Below are 14,913 nucleotides of genomic sequence, written 5' to 3'. Positions count from 1 at the left end.
ACTCAAACGCTCCCTCTAAAACTTGGTGAGATGTGCGGCACGCTATGAACCACAAGTTTAGAAGGACGACATTTACGAACAGGCCAAACTCAGCGTGGCTGGGAGCAGGTGCCAGTGGCCCTCATGGAGCGATGAATCCCATGACTAGAAGAAACCAAACGGAAAAGGGCCAAAAACCTGTTCCTGGACAGCAATGCAAGTTCTCATCCAGCCTTCGTGGGAGGATGAACAGCCTCTGACCACTCCTCTACCCACCGTGAACCGGACAACTTCATTTATCTTGTACAGCATCAGAGCGCCATGAAGACCCGGAGCAGTGCTCTAGCGTTTCATGGCAAATTATTTCATCATCCAGCTCTGCTAAGCCATAATTTAAAAACACTACAAAACAAACGAGATAATAGTTTTCAACATTCAACCCCACCAATGTATCACAGCTCTTTGCAATGCCACCTGCAAGGGTTCCCTCTTACTTCAGTCGCTTCCTTCTTGGCACTTCACAGGAAACAAGAAATCTCTCTCTTGGCATTCCCCGTCTACCTGCTCAGCACTTTTCTCGTGAATCGAGCAGCAAGAATACGGTAATGGTGAAGACATTTAAGGAAAGCAATAAAGTGGAAGACTGCAGAGGGAAACAAACAGAATTTTCTCCGTTTCTTTTTAGCAGGACAGATACTTGTGCTCTCAAGGGAAAACGTATGTTAGGTGCTTCTAGGAAGGTCAGGAATTCCCTTACTTCTTCCAGCTACAGGTCACCTCACCCTTATTGGTTCAAACACTCCTCAACATGAAACATCAGATGGACAAGAGGAATACCTTCACCAGTACATGTCAAAAATGTTTCCTTCATTTCTTCCGGTCCAGACATTCTGTTTGCTTAACGCTTCAAGATGCAAAGAACAGTCATGTGCCTTAACCACAAGAACTTCCTCCTTCCTCCACCATCAGTTGTGAAATAAATCAAAAAAAAACAAACAACCAACAACTCAATAAACTACTTGAACAGCTGGATTTGTTGGAAACAGAGAGAATTAGGAACAAGACACTTCTCGGGAAATTATGCATTGTGAGGTTCTAATAACACAACAAAAAAAAGTTAGTAATTCTGCTCAGCTTGGAACGCCATGCTTGATCCATTTGCTTTCACACACGGAGTCCTATTTTGCTGGGCTTTCTGCGTTTCACAGCCAAGAAAGCTGAAGTGGCTGAGATGGGAAGGGTCTGCCTCGCATGAAGACACCAATGGCAGCAGCAGCTCATGCCAACAATCAGCTTTCCTGCCCTAGTAGCGTCAAGTGTGCTTCTGAACAGCATTTTCCTGACGCAGGATTTTTACAAGACGGCAACTGGAAAAAGAAATCTGTCATGACATATTGCAATTAAAGATCAGTTTACAAATTATTTCTGAAACCCCAGACACAACGGTCCACATAACAGCCAATCAGATCAAAATGCATCTCTCCGTGCTAAGAAAACGACAGCGGAGAAAAAACTGGGCTCAGAAACTTTGTGCATTTCCAGAGTCTGTATTACACAGCCAGATCAGATGGTATAAAAGCTTGTGATTTTAAAAGTTGTCAAACACGTCAGGAATTTAAAGCCAATGTCTGGAGCATGTCAGTTGGCACACAGTACTTTTCCCAGAAGAGGAGCAGCTGCCTTTATTTCAAGGGTAACTTAAGCCACTGACTGGGGAGGAAAAAAAAAAACCAAACCCAAAAATAAACAAAAGAGCAGTTTCTTCCCTCACAGGCTCAGGTTCACACCGGCTTGCTCTCTGAACTGCTAACAGCTGGCTTCCTGAAGTCCCTTCCTAACTGGCTGCTTCTCTTAACTTTCCCCAGCTGACCTTCAAGTTACCATTGTCCAATTCACCTTCTGCAAGGGTGGGTACAAACACCACCCCTATTCAACTGGCTTCTCAGTGAGACCACGAGACAGCTGTGTAACCAAAATGCCAAACAGATACAAAGCAGGAAAAGTCTTCGTATTGTCACGCGCTGTATGTTCAGTCACCCTCTCATATTGCAGAACATTCTTTTCGCAGACCAGCGTCACAACAGCTTTCAGCCTCCTGCTCCAGCTCCTTCAAACAGACCTTCTGTTCCTCAGAGGCCTCGCTGAAGGCCTTTGACCAAGAGGATGCCTTGATGAGGTTTTGTGCCTTCCTTTCAGAACAAGAGTTAAGCCTTGCCCCCACTCTCAGAAGCAAAGTCTTACAACGGTCAGTGTGATCTACCCTCACAGCCTGGAAGCAGTATGGGCACCTGTTGGATCCTCCGTTCAGCCATTTCCAGTTTCTGATGCAAATCATCCAGACGCAAATCCTTAGCTGAGATCTTGGAAGACAGGCAGTGAATCTTCTCTGACAGCTCTAAATTCTTCTGATTAATTACCTCATTACTTTTGCTGAAACAAACCAAAATTAAAGCAGCATCACTGTATGTACTATGGGTCCGGGCAAGTACATGTCATAAATTTACAATCCAGCTAGTCTTAACACTTAGAATCACAGAAACATCACATCCAGTCACGTTTTTTAAGCTGAATATCCAACCTCCCAAGTCACCACCTGTGGTGCATGCCCCTTGTGATGTGTTGTGGCTCTACCGGGAAGAGCAGTGTTACTCTGCAGTAACAAGCAGCAAATGGACTTACCTTTGTTCGTACAGCTCCTCTTTCAGGTCTTCTACCTCCTTCATTAACTGTTCGTTATGCTGGAGAAAAAAATAATGAATGATTCAGCTGCAGACTTCAGCAAAATACTTCACCTTTAGCACATCAGCTGAACTGGAAAGCATCAGAACTTTGGCAAAATCCTTCAGGACAGGTTGCTTAGAACCTCCTGAATTTGCCAGGAATAAATCTGCTCAGCCTTTTCAAACGCGATGCTACTAACTGAACGTGAGGTCCTTTCTGCAGACTTCTGGATGAATATCAATACTGAAGTGTCTGCCTGATGGAGACCCTCCTGAGACAAGGTCTCGGTGGCGCTTCTGTTGCGTGGAGCTGGCAAGACTAATGAAGTAAGGTGCCGGATCTGAAGACAGCAACTGGACCATATGATTAGTGGTCACAGAAACCTGAATGAAGTTTGCCTTGACCATGGAGAACACAGGGCTTTACAAGGTTAATTAACAATTCAGAATGTTCATTTCTGCCTCTTCTCCGAGCAGGGACTACAGACTTTGCATTAGTGTACTGACAAGCAAATAGCCAAAGGCAGAGCTGCTGGTGAAGCATAAGCAGAGGTGACTCTTACCTTCTCTGCCTGTTTCTGCTGCAGGGAGACGGAGGCCAAAGTACGTTCCAGCTCCACTACCCTCTGGCGGGATGAACGTAAACGATCAGCAAGGCTCTCGGCTTCTCCTGAACAAGTCAGAACAGAGTGAGTTGAGGCTGGATCACAAAGGGCTTTTTGGAACTGCTAAACAGCACTTTCTGCTTTGTCAACAAGCTCTTAAGGCAGCACAGAGCTTTGCAAGTCAGCAGACCTGGTTCCGCCCCTGGCTCTACAGGTGGCTCACTAGCAGCTCTGGGCAGTAAAGCTCTCGGTAACTACCATCCTCACTTTGAGGGAGATGACGAAACTTCCTCTGCAGAATAGGCAATATGTTGGTTGGGATCTTTCTTTCTAATAGAAATTGTTGCTCAAACTTGGTTCAGAATGAAGGGCTCGGGTAAAACCTACCTTTACGCGATAGCTGTGTGGGAGTGAGGGTGGCAAAAAGGGAACTAAGTTTTAAAAGGATCAGAAGAAAGTCAGAAAGGAGCAGCCTGGGGTAGTCACCGGGGCTGAACAGGGCTGACAAGGCTTTAGCGATGCACTAAAGAACCTCAACTGCCATGGGATCAACATGCTCCCACTTGGGGGCAGCTCGGGGGACAGAGGCAGCGATGGTGCCCACTATTGCCCACCGAGGAGTCGGCCACTGCTGTGACCTGGCTGCCAGCAACTGTCATGCCTCTGGCTTGAAATTCACACTTTGACCAACAGCTTGAGCTGGAGTGCCCACAGTCAATTACCTGATTTCTTCCCTGCAGCTTGCTGAGTACGTGCAAGTGCCGCCTGCAACTTAGACTTCTCAGAAGCTACAATTCCAGTAGTCTGGATACGAACCTTTGGGAAAGGAAAATCGGCTCAGCACAAAACTTCTTTGCTTGTAACTGCAACATCACTGTTGCCACAAAAGGCTAACTCAGTAAAGGTAAAGAGCTCGTGCAGTTAAGCACAGTCGGGCTGACTGCCAGTTTTCCTGAAGGAACGCGCTCGTGGCTTCCCGAGTAAAGACTACGAATGGTCAGTAATCCAGAGAACAGCAGAAGGCAGGTAGTGTTACTGTAATGGAGGCTCTGCCTTACCCGTAGCTGTTTCCTCAGCGCGGCTTGCTCTTCAGAAAATTTCTTTTCCAACTCCTTCTTTTCCTGTATAAAGAAATGATGCCTACTTAGCACAAAAAAGTAGATGGGTAACCCTTGTTTTGTGTCAAACTAAAAAAGCAGTGATACATTGGTAGTACTTGCAGCATCGAAACGACAGCAGTCTTTTTAAAGACATACTTCAGCCTTGCGTTATTTGAACGCCTTCACTATTTATCCATCCTAGATCGGCAGTAACAGCACAGCACCATCGCTGCTAGCATAAAAACAGTAGTGCTTGGAAGCAAGCTACTGGCAAGGACTTGTATTCCCCTGCCTCCACCACACTCCTCTAATACCTGAGTATTTAAACGTTCGCTTGTGTCAAAATAAGAACGCTACCTGCCAAGCAGGCCTAACTCATCAAGTCAAATTATTCAACCCTACGCTACAAATGAAACTGAATCTAACATAAGACAAGACCACACGTGCCTGGGCCACAGCCCACTATACTCTCTACGCCGCCAAGGAAGAGATACTATTTTTCTGCCTATCCAAAACCAGGACACACTTTACCTTCTCCAGCTGATCCACTGCCTCCTGGCTCTGCTCTTTCTGTGGAAGAAAAGTGATGCACCAGTGTCAAGAGAAAATACTCTCACACATCTGAAACACATTTTCACTTCAACAAAGTAGGATACATGCCCAATTCACGCAAACAGAATTTCCACTGTCCTTTCTGTAGAGGACTAGGAAGTTCATCTTAGCTATTAAAAATACGAGATCTGGAGCTGCCTTCACTAATGTACTTCATATGCCAGGCATCTTTCTCATCGCTCAGTAGATTGCCACAGTTGCTCTCCAACACCGCTGCTGAAACCCCTCCATGTCTACATCTGAGCATCTACCAACTTCAGTTAAACTCGCATCCCCACATCTGTGCAACTGACGGCAGTAATCCTGGTGTATTGGGATGATCGGCAGAAATGCTGGGGTTTTTTTAAAAACACCACCAATAAATAAATAAAAAAACCAACCAACCAATAACCCCAAACAAAAACGTAGTCTTTTCCTTTAACTGAGACCTCAGACCTTTATTCCACTGAAGAGCTGGCCTTAAGTCACGCAGAGCCGCACTGGTGTTGGCAGACTTCTGCAGGAGGTGGTATGGGAGGGCTGAAGCCAGACACAAAGAGAAGGGGTAATTCTGTCCTAGCCCATTTCCATCTTAGCGGTGAAGTATTTGGAGATCTGTTGTCCGTAGGTAATGCACCTTTAGATATGAGGTGAAGGAGACAAAGGTGGCAGCTGCCTACCCAGGCCGCCACACAACTGTGCTGCTGTGTTTGCTATTTGCTTGTTGTCTCCCTGACAGCTTCTTCACAGATGCCTCGCAACTAACTACATACGCAGGACTTTTTTGCCTTCCCAAAGAACGAGCATTGTCCAAGCTCTTTCTTTACTACTACTGCTACTACTTCAATGCATTTTGAAAGATGACTACAGATGGAAGAGCGATGAGTGACAGGTTTTGATTCTAGCAATGCCCATGCACAACATAACCAGCAAAAGCAAAGGCAAGACCACAAATGCAGCAAAGGCCCTACACAGCTGCAGGCCGGTGTAAAAGCAGGCAAACAAGGAGAGTCTTGGGTGGGCAATGCACTATGCCAAGTTCCTCTGCAGCCCAGCTAAAACACAAAAAGAAACATAATGGAACAAAAATAACCCAAAGCCCAAAGGAAAACAACAAGGGGGGGTCACGGCGTACACCGGGAAATGCTGAACTTTGCTGCAAAAAGTGTACTTTTACAGAGGAACAAAATGGGGAAAAGCATTTCACACAAGAAAGGCTCTTTTCAGACTGAAACAAGTCCACTTGGCTGCATTTCTTGCAGTGTTAAAGCTGAAGGCTGAAAAGCTGCAGCGGGAATCCATGCAGGCCACAGGACAAAGCAGTTCACTCAGCGTGCCAAGAGAAGCTGAGGATATGATCAGAAACCAGCCCCAGACCCTCTCAGGCCTACTGCTCCCACTCTGCCGATATCGTTAGACCAGCAGCACCACCTGCAGAAACAGCTTTTCACACTGCAGCCAGCACCAGAATTGTGTGTTTCAAGGATTCGGACCAGGCGCAGAAATAGCTGTTTTATCAGGATGCTTATCATCCAGGGAAAGCCTGATGAGATCAGCAGAGCACACTTAAATGGAACCAACAAAACTCCGTTTCTTGTTCCTCAGTTGAGCCAATACATTCACAAGGGGCTCAACGTCTAAGGCCGCTGAACAGGTTTTCCGTGCAGCTCATTTTGTTCCCTACAGAGTGCTGTGTAAGCAGCCTTCCTTGTGGCACTAGGAGAGAACCCATAACTCTGCAGACACCCAAAGAGCTTGGAGGAGCAGCGAGGACCATGTCAGACTGGTTGGTTGGATTGTTTCTTACCAACTCCTCTATCTGTGTAACGAACTGCTTGTTCGTTAAGATTGCTGGAATCCAGGGCTACTGCCAGCTCCCGGTAACGTGTCTGATGGGCACATGCAGACAGGAGAAAAAGGAAGGAGCAGAAGAGGAGGAGGGGAGGAAAAAAGCAGTAATTAAAAAGGACAGCAAAATAAATCCTATCAAACTGTGATAACCAGATTCTCCAAACAAAACAAAAATCTGCCGTTTCCACAAAAGCAGCTGAGGCATCAACACATTTTATCCATTCTGTCAAGGCTTCATTTTGACCTAACAGTGACTCAGAAATAAGAACGGCAGCTGCACGGAAGCCAGCTTATCCCCAGTCCCCAAACTGGAAACACCTCCGATACCTGCCTCCCAGTGTTGATCACAACTACCCGATGATAGCACAAGACAACACTAGACAGCAGTGAACGAGAACTGTGCATTCAATTAGGTCTCGCTAACACTGCCGAAAGCAGAGTCCCAGTAAGTTATCAACAGTAGCAAATAAGAAAGGGGGCGGGGGGGGGCGGGGGGGGGGACGACGACGACACTGAGAACAACCTCCTTCCATTTCCTTAATATTTGCGGAAGAAACAGCACTTTCTCCATTCACACATGATGTAGACTACAAGCAAAGCAGTCAAGTCAGCCAGTTTTATTCCCCACGGCAACAAGTCACTACTAAGTAAGAACTGACTATCACAATAATACTCCTTATAGCACCTTTCACTCCAAAGTACCACACAGAGAAAACATCCTTTTCTGGGTAAGGATAGATGCAGACTCCCTCTGCGACAAGCTAATGTCAATGATGTGGGTTGATTTCCCATTCTTTTCCACTAAATCAAGAATACATCTTTCCACGAATACATGCTGTCCGTTCATCCCACTCAGCTTTTCTTCCCACTGCTGAAAGTTTACGTTCTAAACCAGGATTTTTTGCTTCTCAGTGCTTAAATATCATATTGTTCAGTAGGATGACTGCAGACACCGCTGGGATCCAAGAGTGTTTTCTTGAGCTGACTGCTTAAAGCTCCACATCAAATATCAAGAGAATTAATAGGACAAAAGGAATACAAAGGCAAATCAGAGTGAACTCCATTCCGTCTTGCAGGTTTCACTGCATCTATCCGGTACCCCTGGTGATTACTATAGTTACGCTTATTGATAAGAGACGCACGGATATGTAGGAAACAGGAGTTACTTTATGACAACTGAACTGAAACAATGGTAGGAAAATAAGCTACCAAAATGATGCAAGTGAAACGAAAATCAGAGCTTTGCCACAGCAACAGCGGAAGACAATTCTGGGCTACCAAATTTGACTTCCCTGAGCTTCTATCACAATTTGAGCAAGCCTTCCATTTAAATAAACTGCCTGAAAAGAATTGTTTTAAAAAGGCTGGGGGGTTATGTTTGTGCCTGAACACGTTTCTATTGCTTATCGGCATAGTTCCTGCCCTTTCCTCTTCAGAAGCCTGGCAACGTGAAGACGCTAAAGCCTGTAAACGCTTGACTCAAAGGATCCGACTTCCTGCCTAAACCTATTTAAACCCAGTACTGGAACTTGCCAGACTGTACATCCCCGGCGCAAGTTTCATCGCCTGTTGTAAAATGGGTTGGCAGGAATAACTAGACAGCTTCCTCAGGGCAGCTGCTTGCCTGCAGATCAGCAGAGTCATGCCCTTCAGAAACAAGGCCCTAGGGACTACAGCAACGACACGCACAGCGGGAGAAATACAGACCAAGAAAACGCTACCTCTCCCTACTGCGCTTGCCCTCAGCAGTTCAGTTAGTTTATCGCCTCGCCCCACACTCCTCCTTTTCCTCAAAGCTCAGCTGTCTCGCGGAAGAGGTTCCGACAAGGTTCACTTTTTCACACGTTCAGTTCGACACAAACCAGAAGGGCGCAAGCACTTTACGAGCAATGGCAACGCATGGTATCAACTAGCTCCATGATAATAAAAACAGCAACAAAACTCAAGCAACTGAGAGGGGCTATGTCAGGACAAGGCTCCACCCAAGAAATCGAGGCCAGCGTAAACAGAACCTGAAGCATGCAGTAGGGAGAGCGAGTCACTGCGAGGGACACGAGCACTGCCTCACCTTCCTCCTGTCCAATGAGGGTATGGCTACCCCATTGGAGCGCTTCAGGTCTGACACCGGCACCTTCAGAATGTTCAGAATCTGAAGGAGGTGAAAGAAAAGGGGAAACGGCTCAGAAAAGGACAGAGAGAAAGTGTCAATCGAAGGTAGCCAAAGAAACCGGCATCCTCCGGCTGGCCAGGAGCACGCAGCTCAAAGCAGCAGCTCTGGGCACACCCAGGGCTGCGTGACAGCACCGCACGATCAGACGCGGCTTTGGCACGTACCCTGAGCTCTAGTGTGCACCTTCCAGCAGCGGTAGCTGCTAACTATTGTGGCACGCTTCGCGTGCTGGCGATACAGGCAGCTGCGCCAGTCATCTATTACACCCGCATAACCATTTCCCGGCTCTAGTCACGTTGTTCAGAAAACCAAAGAACAAGGAGGTAGCAAGTGAGCTGGGACAAAGACCGAGGCACTCACGTTCTCTGGAGGCTGCTGGTCATCGCCCGGGGGAGTCTCAGGTCGACCGTCTCCGTTAGTTTTGCGGTTTTCCTTACTTGCTGCAGCTGCTCCAGGGCTCTTCTTCTGCTGATACTCCTTCAGCTGTGAAAAATAATAATAATCTGAAATCCAAACAGAACATGCCTTCTGTGAGAATGATGTCAACCCCCCAGCCCCAGCTCCACTGGGTAAAAAGACCAAGTGTAAGGACAAGAGAAACGCTCTTCAATGAGTTTGTCGCCTGGGGGGCAAGAAAAATAAAAATCAAAACACGTCCAAAAAAAAGGCTAAAGTAAGATCTAATGTGATGCGTTTACGACAAGAGGCTCAGAGCTGCAAACGTTCAACTTTTGTACACAGCTAAGAGTTGCTGGGAAACGACTTGACACTCCATCCTGCAACTAAAAGGAGATGAAAAGAAGTATCTTGGGGTGGGGTTTTTTTAGGGTTCTAACTAAGAGCATTGAGGAAAAACGAGTAAAGGGCAATGAAATCTGAATGTTAAGTGAAACATCAGCACCTGACAGTAAGATCTCCCACTCTGTGAAAGACTTTGAGAAGGAAAATTGCAGTCCTTACAGACAAATGCCATGTTAATACAAGCAGCGTAGTCACTGTGAACTAAGGGGAGAAGCAACCTACAACTCATTTTTCAATCACACCCACTTCACCCCGGAAAAGCTAGTCGGATAAGCCGTTCGCTTGAATTCGGCGAGGTCTTCCGAGCCGAATCGTTTGTGCTCCAGCAGGGTGAAGCCCCCAGGCAAGCGAGCCCCAGGCAGTTCGGTCAACCGCCCGCTTCCCCAGCCCGCAGCCCGCCCTCCGGCCCCCCGCCGGGCCGGGCCGCGCCGGGCCGCGCCGCGCCTCGGCCTCCAGGTGGGGAAAGAAGGACCCGTTATTGGCAGAATTCCAAAATGGAAGCCCGAACCGCTCCAGGACACTTTCCCCTCCCCAGGACTTTCACATACGCCGCCGACGCCGCGGCCGGGGAAATAAGTAACATGAGACCAAAAACCCCCAAAAAAGGGTGTGGGGGAGGCCAGGGGGAGGGAAAACCGCCAAACCGAACCCGGCGGACCCACGGCACCGCCGGCCCGGCCCGCCCCGGCCCCCGCCGCCCCTCACCTTCTCCCTGCCCGCCGCCAGCCCGCTCCGCCTGCTGCCGTCCGCCACGGCCGCCCCGCGCCTGCGCCGCCTTGGCTTCGCCCACCACCGGCGGCAGCAGCCAGGGCCCGCCCAGCCTGCGCTGCCGTCCTGGAGGCCCGGCCCATCGCCGTGCCGCGACGTGCCCGGCCCATCGCCGGGCCCCGCCTCATGGCCGGGCTCCACCGGCTCCGGCACGGCGCCGGGCTGCGGCTCGTGGCCGGGCTCCACCGCCTCGGGCTCGCGGCCGGGCTCCATCGCCTCGAGGTTGCCGGGCCCGGTAGCTCTGCTTTTACTGCAGGGACTGGAGGAGCCGGTGCCACCTTGCAGTGCCTGCTCCCCGTGTTGAGAGCCCGCACCGCCCGCTGCTCGGGTGACAGCCGGCACTGCCCGCTGCTCGGGTGACACCTGACTGGCCCGTCGTGCCCCACCCAAACCTCACCTGCAGCTTCACAGGAGACAGTTTGTTCCCCAGCGCTGACGGCACAGTGGGCCCTGTCGCTGGGAAACTCCACTTCCCAGCGTGCCCCGCGGCGCGCCCGCGCCTGCCGCTCCCGGCCGGCCCCGCGCGCACCCGGCCGGCCCGGCGGGCGGCGGCAGCCCTGGCCGAGCGGGTCCCGCCGAGCGCGGGTCGCAGCGCGCCCGCCCCGCCGCGGCCCGGGCCCGGGCGGTAGGAGCCGGGTCCCCGCGTTACAGATTTGCTAACGGTTAGATTTAACTAACCTTATTTGATTTTATAAAATCATTTCCACAGAACTATAGAGGAATAAGAAATATATTTCAGTGGAACTAGCAGTTGCACAACAAAAGCTGCTATGGAATCCTCCGTACAGCCCTGTACCAAGGCCAAGGACTGAGAGCAACCGAATGAAACAACTCGTAGCTACCTGCCAAGAAATCGTGAACTTTAATAATAGCGGTATAAAGAAATGGTATGGAATGGGGACAATCAGTTACGGGTAAATATATTTACGCAAAGAATGTCGGTCTAGTAATCAGGTCATGGAACCATAGTTTGAAAGAAATGATTAATGAAAGAGCTAGCGAAAGAAGGAGTCCGTTTCTCTAACTTTCTCTGACAAGGGGCCTGTTTATAAGTTATCTAGAGGGAGCGAGTAAAAGAAACAAGCCGAAGGACCAGATGGTCGACAGGGACATCCATTAGCTCGGGCCGATGAGAACACTGCAGACTTGCAAGACCATCACATACCAGGCAAAAGGTGAAAAGTACCCCATGAGGTGACGTACGGAATTAAACTCTGTAACTCGAAAGTTATAAAGTAGGTATGTTTATTGCGCGCAGATGCACGGGGGATCGCTCCTCCACAAGCGTGCATGCCCCATCTCACATTTATACAATAAAAGAAATGAATATTCAATTAACGCCTATACACATTCGTTAGCTAAACCCGCTTACTCTCGCTTCGTATGTTAATTAGCTTATTAGTCCTTTGCCTGGAATGTGGTGGTCTTGCAGGTTTGTAGGTGATTCATGTCCTTGTGACCATCTGGTCTTCTCCAGCAAGAAGACTTAGGACTCCCTTCCTCTAGATAACATTGGAATGTCTCTCATCCTTTTCTCATCCTTTTTATAAATAGCCCCTTTGTTAGAGGAAGAAGGGCAGGCGTCTCCTCAAAGCTGTGTGCCTATGTGACCAGACACCGCACCCATGACCAGTCACCATACCCACATTCCTTGAGCAGACATATACAATCATGATCGATGTCCATTGTCCCCATTTCACACTATTTCTCCATATCAGAGAAATATTCACTGCAAAACTGTCTTCATAAAGTATTGGAAGAATTTTTAACATTTTGCCCAATTACAGACAATTTAACGTCTCTGCAATGCCTGTGCCTGTCCACAGAATTTAAATACTGCTTATAGCACAGGAGGCACCTTACCTTCCCTACAGGGAGGTACAGAAAAAGTAAGCATACACAGTTATTTCTCTTTCAGTGAGATCTTCTGCTCCAGCTATTAATGCATTGTAGTAGAGCAAGGGTATTTCACCTCGATTTCCTATTCCGTTTGCAGGGCAGTGCCACTGGCTTCGACAGCACCAGAGGCCCAAGGGACCACCTGCCAAGTCTGAGGGGACTTACAGACAAGACTTTCCACATACCCTGATTTTCTCTGATTTCTTCGGATGGAAGAAAAACCAAGTTTAATGTGCAATCATCGGCTGCTACAGCCTGTGCGTGCTACGCCTGGAGCCAAGTGATCAGGCAGATTCCTGCCACTCATTCAGGGAAATCACACAAACACATTAATTGAATGCTCTTAGTACTGCTGGGTTGGGGCTCTGAAAATACATTCTTAATTTCTGGCACAATTAACACTTGAGCAACATTAACTGCTCATTTTCTTACCACTGCGTTGAGGTGCACTCAACGATTTAAGACACAAGTATGCAGTGGCAGAGTCCTGTAGAGAGCTCTCTCCCTGGCAAAGCTTCAAACCCACAGCAGGAGCACAAAACTCCTGGAAAAAAATGGAATATGGGGGGATTTCAAAAGGCAACTACAGAAGTAAGTAAAAGGTTGTGCCTTGTACTTTGCCAGCTGGTTTTCTTCAGGACGTATTTAATAGCAGAATAAGTGGCATCTCTGTTCCTGTCCTTCACAGGTCAAACTGATTTAATATACAGAGAATCAGCATTAAACACATAGTTAATTACAAAATAAGACTAAGAAAACAGGCTTTTGAGGCTAATCTTAGTAGCTCAAGAGGCAGCATCTCAGCCACGCTGAGGGTAATTCTTGCCAGTCTTGGCTAACTACTGCATCTCGCCTCCACCAACCAGCCTGACCAGATGCGTGGGGAGATGAAGCTGAAAAGCAGTCATAGCACTAGGGAACCAACTAGGGAGAAACATCCCCAGAAGGCACAGCACTGGCCTTGCACCCTGTCCTGACAGATGACTCATGGTGCAAGATGGTGACCATCTTGCTGAGCTGACACTGTTTGGCCCTGAGCCCTGTTGTTCTGGACTCCAGCATTCAGCTCCCTCTAATGATGAAACGAAGTCTTGAAGATGCCTTGTGGCAGGGCTTCTCAGACAAGGATGGTCTCAGACCTACAGCCTTTTCTTTCTTTCTCTAATCCCTAGACTGCAAGTTTCTTTGCAAAAAGCAAAGCACCCACAACTCTCTCAACCTCTGACTTGAGGGCTTCCCTGTAGCATACACAGAGAGCTCTCCCAGTTTACACATTTCTCCCCAACACACCCCCCCCCCCCCCATGTGTGGGTTTTAGGTTGAACAGGAACATGTTATGAAGCTGCAAACCTAGCAAGGCACCCCAAAGTGTACCCATGTAGAGCTTGCTTGGAGATGAAGGCGCTCTTCTTTTTTGAAGACATGGTTGGGTGCTGGAGCCTCTGTGTTCCTCTGCTAAAAGAAGGTTACAGTAAACAAGAGATGTGTTCAAAATTCAGGGCACCAAAGCATGTATCGATAACAGATTTCCTTTTAGTTGTCAAAACAAAAAGCAGCAGTCTAGCCAACTAGGCAATATACAGGCGAGGGAGGCATCAGAGTCCCAGCATGTCCAGCGTGGCAGATCATTGACGACAGGACCCCGCAGTCAGTGCTAAAGAAACTCTGTCCTCTAGGGTGTAGGAAAATCTGCTGTTGGGCAGGATGTATTCCCAGTCATGCTAATAGTAACAAGGCACGTGAGGTCCTGAGCAGTTTCTCTTCTCAACATCTAAAATTTAGGAAAGTGGTTAAGGTCCTTGAGGAAATGCAGCAGTTGACAGATGATGAGAGTGGGGCACAGATACTGAAGGAGGGTCATCAGCTTCTCACTCGTCCCTCTGGTTCCTCATCCTAGCACTCAGCTAGCAATGCTGAAGAGGACCACACCTGTACACTTTTCAAACCCATAGCGCTCTCCCATCTAGAAGTGCAGGTGCTACACAGACAGATCCTGATAGGGAAATACAGTTGAAGGAAAGCTGAACTCTGCAGCAGCAGATGTAAAATAAATATATTTAAACCCAGGGAGTGAGAATTGTATAATCATAGGATGGTTTGGGTTGGAAGGGACCTTAAAGATCATCTGGTTCGAACCTCCCTGCTATGTGCAGGGCCACCTTCCACTTGACCAGGTTGCTCAAAGCCCCAGTAAAATAGAAAAAATATGGAAATGCTCTTAAAACACTCAAACCCCCACATACAGTTTGCCAGAAGAACAGTTAGAGAGCTAGCTCAGCATTTATATGACACAAGCTGGTTTGGCAACCTAAAATTCAAAACACTGCAGAAGTACCCCTCTCTGTTTCATTTTCTTCTCCTGACACATAATTAAAATGACAAAAGAGACCACGTAGCCAAGCCTAGCACTTAGTCCATGCAGCACAGAT

At 48.1% G+C, this 14,913-nt stretch overlaps 1 protein-coding gene across 1 annotated transcript in view; it reads right to left on the bottom strand.

Annotated features, from left to right (window-relative positions):
- LOC308069075 (golgin subfamily A member 2-like) overlaps positions 1-14,913 on the bottom strand; it is a 161,117-nt gene that overhangs the window by 42,916 nt on the left and 103,288 nt on the right. The window contains exon 2 of the mRNA XM_080400821.1: positions 3,263-3,369. The gene's annotated coding sequence lies outside the window, so the exon portion shown is untranslated. The remainder of the gene's footprint in view (positions 1-3,262; positions 3,370-14,913) is intronic.

Source organism: Falco punctatus (assembly GCF_963210335.1).
Source record: "Falco punctatus genome assembly, chromosome: 9".
NCBI classification, from domain to species: Eukaryota; Metazoa; Chordata; class Aves; order Falconiformes; family Falconidae; genus Falco; species Falco punctatus.
This window is presented reverse-complemented; position numbering and strand designations above follow the sequence as displayed.